Below are 7,698 nucleotides of genomic sequence, written 5' to 3'. Positions count from 1 at the left end.
GCCGGCCCCGCCGCACCACTGCGCATGTCCCCGCGGGCCGCGCCTGCGCCTGCGTCAGGGGGCGGTGGGAGGGGAGAAGGGGCGGAGGGAGTAGCGGTGCTGCTCGCGGGGCTGAGGGCGCTGGGGACGAGTCCCAGCGCAGCCCGGGGAAGGAGGTGGTTCTCGTCCGCCGCCCCCGCCCTCACACTCATCTCCAGCCTTCTCGGAAGCAAAGCCGACCATCACCCTGGTCTTTACCCAAGCTAACCGCACACACCGTAACTTTGTGCAGTTTGTGTCATAGTTACTCCGGTTTTCAGTTGCCCCCTCTGTGAAGGGATCTGTGGGAGTGAGAGGGATCTCTGCGGCAGGGCTTTGCCAGCTGCCCCAGCTCCGCTCCCCGGGCACGGCGGTTCCCTCAGCCGATGAGCAGCACACACGGAGGGCTGGGTCTGCTGCGGGGACATTGCACCCCTGTGGTCTCGCTGTCCTGTTATACCCCCAGCAGAGTATGTTTCTTGACTGCCTCACAGAGGATGTGGTTAGTGACATCCTGCAAAGGCACTTCTGCCCAGCTGAGAAACATCGAACACAACGTACATTTTCTCCACTGTATAATGAGGAACCCCTATGACATCTGCCCTTACTGTTCGGGGTCAGTACACACAGGTAATGCAGAGCACACACCTCCTGTGCATTCACAGTAAGTCAGCCATCAGCTCCTGAATAATACAAACTGACCTACCTGCTGTACATCTTGCTTTGTGCATCAGCTGACACTTAGCAAGGTGACCAGATCCTTAGGAAGATGCAAGAGCAGGGCTGCTCTGTGAGGGTGGACAAATCCTCATGGAGCGAAGGTCATCCTCAAGGAGGTAAGGTAAGCCTCAAACACACTGCTGAAGGTCATCCCAGTGCAGGCAGTGCCCTCAGTGACAAGGCACAGCCCCACAAGGCCTGCACTCAGTGGCAGGGTGCTGGCAACAGCACACACCAGCAGTCCCCGAGAAGCTGAGGTGATGATCCGAATTCATCCAGGAAGGTACAATGTAGGCACAGGGTCTATCCAGGGCCAGAAACAGAGGTGCAGGCAAGCTACTTACAAGATAGGCCCAAGGTATGTCCAAGATACTGTGCATGAGGTGGATATACCTAAAACATAGCTCAGACAAAGACCTAAATTGTGCCCTACCTGAGCTGAAATGGAGGTCCTGGGCAAAAGGTGTTCCCAGGTGTGGTTGTTCAGGGCAACCAAGGTCAGTACATGAGTCTGAGGTCCCAACAAAGACTTACACTGCTGCTCATAATTTTAAAAACTTGTTGACCTCTCCACTTCTCTTTTGCTGTTGTGATCAACACCAAAAGCATCTATCATGCTGGAATCCAAAACAGTAGTGTTTAATCTCTCTCCTGCATAGAAATAGTTACTGGGATTTATTATATGGTCCCTTTCCTGCATCTTATGGAGAGTAGGAGAAAACAGAGATGTTATATTTCAGTTTCTGTCCTTTCTTTTTTTGAGTAGACTTACATAGGAGTTACAGAGAGACTAAACTGTAATTTTTGTTCTTGAAAATAGATTCAACAACAAAAACATCCCTTATATTTCTGCTGCAGTCAATGGAAGCAGCTGCAGTCAGCACCTTTGAATAAAAGCAGGTCACTTAGATGCCTAAATATAGATTTGAAGTCAGACTTTCAGAGGAGTTCAGTACCCCTTTTATTCCTTACATTGTGCTTAGAACATGACATCTGAGCATCGTACAGTGCTGCACACATCAACACAACATGGCTAACATCTGTCACATACATGTCTTTCATCTTCTTTCCAGAGTAAATGCATATAGTGAAGCATTTTGGTTTATAAATGAGTAATAAATAACACACATTTTCATAGGTTTGTTATAGGGAAGGCTGAGGAAGGCTTCTTTTTTCTAGAAGACTTTCTTGTCATCACGGCCTAGATTCTAAAAAGCTCTTCCCCGCAGATATGAGTTCTCACTAAGGAAGGTTGTTTTATCAGAGGAACAGATGTTGACCATTACATTAACAGCACAATTGAAAAAAACAACAAGGGTCTGGGCTATCTTCATGACAAGGCCCAAGGCAAAGATTTGTCCTCTCCAATTTTAAGAACCAAGTACAGGACGGTTGCCTGTACCTGTCTTTCCTCTAGGAACCACAGTGGACACAGGTTTTCTACTGAACCCATGATATAGATGCAGCTGGACATAGCGGTCGCTTGAAGAGACAAAACTTGATTACCCTTGCAGCCTACATTCCTCTTGAGAAGTCTCTTTCTCTCAATTGTAACCCTACCCCTTAAAATAAAATGAAACAGAGGCTGAGTCTGGGACCAGGCCCTCCAACTAGTGCCCACAGGAAAAATTTCCCCAGTCCAGTTCTTGCAGGCTAGAATTCCCTTTCAAACCCCATTTAACTCCCCTCCAGCTGAGCTCCAGGCCTCTGTCTCCCTGACCATGAGAGCAAACCTAATCTTATGCTGTCATAACACAGGGTTCCCAGTCATTGCCCACACTAAAACGTTCTTACAGCCATGTTCTCTTCATAGTCTATCCTTTCCTTTGGCATGTTCCCTTTTAAACCTCACTCTGTCTGCAGCTCTAGGCTCTCTCTGTCTGAATGACCACCTCAACACTAAAACAAATCCTTAGACCAGGACCCCAAGCCAGTGCCCCTCAATAAAATGTTGCCCTTGCCACATTTTCTCTGCCTCACACCCTGTGTTTTTAAAGTTCCATTCTAGCTCCATTCCAGCTGCACCTCCAGGTCCTCTGTGTCACTCAACTCTAACCTTAAGCCTCAAACAAACCATATGCTGGGCTTCGGACGTGGCTTCCAGCCAGTACCCCCACCAGGAAGTTCTTGCTGCCAAGTTCTTCTGGCAGCCTACATTTCCCTGAGACAGTCACTTTCTAGCCCCAAGCCAGCTGCAGCTGTTCTCTCTTTCCTTCTGTCAAACATAACCTCAAACCTCACCTTACACCTGGAAGTTATGTTGAGTCTTGGACCGGGCCCCTCAGCCAGTGCCTCCACCTACAACTTTTTGCAGCCAGGCTATCCCTGTGACCCAGACTTTTCACTAGCAGCTGCTCTCAAGCCTCCCTCTGCCTCGAGCTCTAGGCTTTCTTTGACTCACAGCACCAGCCCTAACCCTCACACTAGCTGCAGGGTGAACCTCAGACAAGGACTGCTGAGCATCATTCACAACAAAAAGTTCTTGCAACAAAGTTCTTCCTGCACCCCATGTGTCCTAGGCCTGTTCTGACAGCAGCTCTAGACTCTCTAGTGTTGTGAAAAATAACCCCAGCTGTAACTCCAGCCATAACAGTAGGCTGAGCCTCAGACCAGGCAGCCTGGCCAAGCTCTCCTTGGAGTTAGACTTCCCCTTCAAAGCCCCTCTCTAACTCACTTCCTGCTGGAATGCTAGGCTCTCTCTTTCTCCCAGCCCTAACTTTAATCCTGATGTAAACATAACCGTATGCTGCAGTCCCCCTTTTAACACTTAACCCAAAACATTCTCCCAGCCAAGTTCTCCTTGCAGCCCACCTCCCTTCTAACCCCACTCTCACTGCAGCTCTAGGCTCACTCTTTTAACCCTGACCATAACCCTGGTCTCTATTGGATTTGCATGGCAAGGTTTCAGTACTTGGGAGCAGGGGATCGAGGGTGGTCGGGGGCTACAGCGGTGGCTTCTGTGAGAAGATGACAAAAGCTTCTCCCATGTCCAATAGAACCAATGCCTCGCAGCTCCAAGATGAACCCACTGCTGGCCAAGGCTGAGCCCATCAGTGATGGTGGTAGCGCCTCTGGGACAACATGTTCGAGAGGGGAAAAAAATTCTGCAAAAACAGCAGCTGGAAGAGAGGAGTGAGAATTTGTGAGAGGAACAACTCTGCTGACACCAAGGTCAGTGGGGAAGGGGGAGGAGATGCTCCAGGCACTGGAGGAGAGATTCCCCTGCAGCCCATGGTGCAGCCCATGGTGAGGCAGCTGTCCTGCTGCAGCCCATGGAGGTCCATGGTGGAGATCCACCTGCAGCTTGTGGAGGACCCCACATCAGAGCAGCTGGATGCCCAAATGAAATTGTGACCCCATGGGAAGCCCAAACTAGAGCAGGCTTCTGGCAGAACTTGTGAAAAGAGAAGCCCACGCTGGAGCATGTTTTCTGGTAGGACTTGTGACCGTGTGGGCGACCCACACTGGAGCAGTCTGTTCCTGAAGGACTTGCACCCTGTGGAAGTATCCCATGCTGAAGCATTTAATGAAGAACTGCAGCCTATGGAAAGGACTTACAATAGAGAAGTTCGTGGAGAACTGTCTCCCTTAGGAGGGACCCCACAGTGGAGCAGGGGAGGAGTGTGAGGAGACCTCCGCTTGAAGAAGGAGAAAGGAGCAGCAGAGACAGTGTGTGATGAACTGACCACAAACCCCCATTCCCCATCTCCCTGCACCACTGCAGGGAAGGAGGTAGATAAAATTGCGAGAGAAGTTGGCCTGGGAAGAAGGCAGAGGTGGGGGGAAGGTATTTTTAGACTTGTTCTTGTATCACATTATCCTACTCTGATTTGATTGGCAATAAATTAAATTAATTTCTCCAAGTTAAGTCTGTTTTGACCATGACAGTAACTGGGGAATGATCTCTCCCTGTCCTTATCTTGACCCACAAGCCTTTCACCATATTTTTCTCCCCCTGTCCAGTTGAGGATGGGAGTGATAGTGTAACTTGATGGGCACCTGGCATCCAGCCAAGGTCAACCCACCACACAGCTGTATCAACAAACTCAACCAAAGGTTGAGCCTTGGACTAGAATTCACAAGACCAAGGTGGGCTTGGGGAAAACTATTTATTTTGTATTGCCCAGTCTGCTCCATTTTTTTCTGCCATTGGTAATAAAATTTCTGCTTTGTCCCACTTCTGGTGCAAGATGCTCTCAGCTGGAAACTGGTGAACAAGGGACAGAGAAGAATCAAAAATGATCTAGCAAGACTGTGCTAATAAATGGCTGTCCTTGACTGACGTCATCAACAGTTAGAATAAATTTTAAAAACAGTGTGAGCTCTCACCTTGACTTTTAAGAAAAGCCTGGGATTAAGCATGACTTAGCAAGCTCGTTTCTAAAATCTATTTGCTCTTTTGGATGCTTGCCACAAAGTTTTGTTTAGCATTGTTGTTTATACATAACACTAATTTGTTACTTTATTCCACTATGAAAAATATATGAATAACTTGCTTTTTCTCTCATTAGTCACCCAGAGCAATTCTTCTGGTGAGTTAGGGTCTCCAATTTGAAGGAAAGGGATATGACGAAGTTTGTAAGTGAAGCTTTGCCTAGCTACTGGAAGGTGATATTTCCCTTTACAATTATATTCTGCAGCTGCAAAGAACAGAAGGCTCACAGAGTTTCCCTGGGCCAACTGCCATAGAAACTAATTTCAGCTAAGGCAGACTCATAAATTGTTCCATTACTCCATAAATTGGTCTGGGCACATGTCACTTCAAGCCAAGCTGGGTTACTTTAAATCTATCCTGTAGTTCTAAAATGCTGCCTCTTTTTTTAAAGAACGTGGCTTAAAGACATTATGAAAATAAATAATGTCTGAAGTGAGTTAATATTCTACAAGAGCACAAAACCTACAAGGATGTCAAATTATTAACCATTACCATTTTTTTGGAAATACATAAAGACCAGACTAACTATTTCAAAGACAAATACTTTCCTTCATTTGCAAAACAGAAAAGGAGAAATAGAAAACCAATATCTACTAACTATTTAAAATGCAGACTCCTTAATTGCTCTGTATTCAGAAGAACAAATACAATCTGTATGTGGGAATGATTACTGGCTACATATGTTTACAGGCAGAAAGCATCGCCTGCCCTTTTCAGATGTGCCATCAAGAGCTACAGGATTCATAGAATTTCACATTATTACAGAAGATTCCAAACAGTCTATGGAACAATTTAAAATACAAATTCAAAAAGGTTAAAATTAATTTAGGAAGATAAATGTAATAATTTCCTAAGCAGAAAGGATTCTGACATTTCATTTTAAACACTACCAGTTTATTTTTGTTCCTCAACAGGAAGCACAATACAAAACCATAGCCCTCAAAGAGACTATCGGCCCCAATTTGAGATCGGGCAACTAATATAAGTGATGCTTTCTTTTTTTGTTTGGTTGGTTTTTTTAAAGGTGAAAAAATAGGGATCCCATTTCAGTCTAGGCTTGGGAAATTAGTGCAGGCAGGTGCAGCTCCTGTAATCACAATCCTAAAAACAGTGGAAGCCAGGACAGCTTATTTTCACCTTGCTCGGCTCTCCATAAACAAGCCAACTAAAAGTCTCCCTATGATCAGCATCCAGCAGGAGCAGTGTCCATTTTAGTTCAAACAAAGACAGTTCTCCGCAGGCAAAGAAACGCAAAAGCCCAACTGTCCCTCTCCCTCTGGGGCCCTCTGCTTCCCTTTTATGACTTCCCCACTTCGGCAGCACAGCTGCCAGTTCCACCTCCCAGCAGTTTAACAAGCCACAACTGCCAGGTTTTGCAGTTTATATAGTCTTTAAGGGCTAACCTCTTCCTTTTTCTGTAGAGAAGGCTTTTAACCCTTTGTAGGTTCACAGGGCCTACAGCTCAACCTTCTGAGTTGTTTGTGTGCAGCTTTCTACCGGAACTGGGATTTTCTAGTGTCTCTCTGTTGATCCAACTCCTGTTTTATCAGATGTAGTCAGATAGGAAATTGCAGAACTGTTCCTGTACACTGGTACTCCAGCTGGGGGGTTAGAGGGCAGTATATAAAATAATATATAAATATTTTTTCTTCCCAGCAAATACCTCAAAGGTAATAGATTTTACTGTTAAAATAATGATATTTTACAAATGGCGTCAAATGTAAGCTTAATAAGGACATTCTGTATATGCATCTTTTTTACTCTTCATCTTGAAAAGTGTTCTGTTCAACATCAGGTAATAAATATAATTTTGAATAATCCACTGGTTGCACTCATGCCTATATAAAAGCTTTTTTTTCCCCAAATATGCTCTTTATCTTATTGAAAGGATTTTAAGCTTCCTTTATCTGCTTTCAATAACCTTTAAAACATAAAAGACACGCAATGTAATAACAGATTAAGAAATAAGATGTAATATTTAATTCTTTAATTGTGCATCCTTTAATAAAATATGCTTGGTGCAGAGTTTATATTATTTTGTAAAAAAAATCTCACTGTAGGTTCCATTTTCGTCTAGCTGTTATTTTCATTATTTGCAAAATTTCAGAAGACTTTTCAATTTGTAGCCCAGAAATACAGCTTCCTTGGCATATGCCATTTTAGCATTTTGTGCTTACTGTGGTTAATCACAGGAACTGCAATAGCTGAAGAGCTGTTAGAGAACTACAGTCATTCCCATGTGTTCTAATTTAGACAGGTGCCCCTGGAACTGCAGATTTCATTTTGAGAGAGGGTTATGCTTGTGCACTTTTTCAGTGTTGCTTTAGGATTTTCTAGTATTATTCTGCGGGAGACATTAAAAAGCTACACTGATGCCAACTAGGTTAGCCCTGGGAAATCTCTTGAAAGTCAGGAAAAAGTAAGATACAAAGTTTTCAAAGCTTGGTTAACAAAAACATCCTTTTATTTTCAATGCCTTCATTTTGGATAGAAAACATCAGATACCAAGACCCTGAGCACTGACA

The sequence above is a fragment of the Neopelma chrysocephalum genome, unplaced genomic scaffold (assembly GCF_003984885.1).
Source record: "Neopelma chrysocephalum unplaced genomic scaffold, ASM398488v2 Primary Assembly neopelma1_102, whole genome shotgun sequence".
NCBI classification, from domain to species: domain Eukaryota; kingdom Metazoa; phylum Chordata; class Aves; order Passeriformes; family Pipridae; genus Neopelma; species Neopelma chrysocephalum.
Note: the sequence above shows the minus strand (reverse complement) of the source record.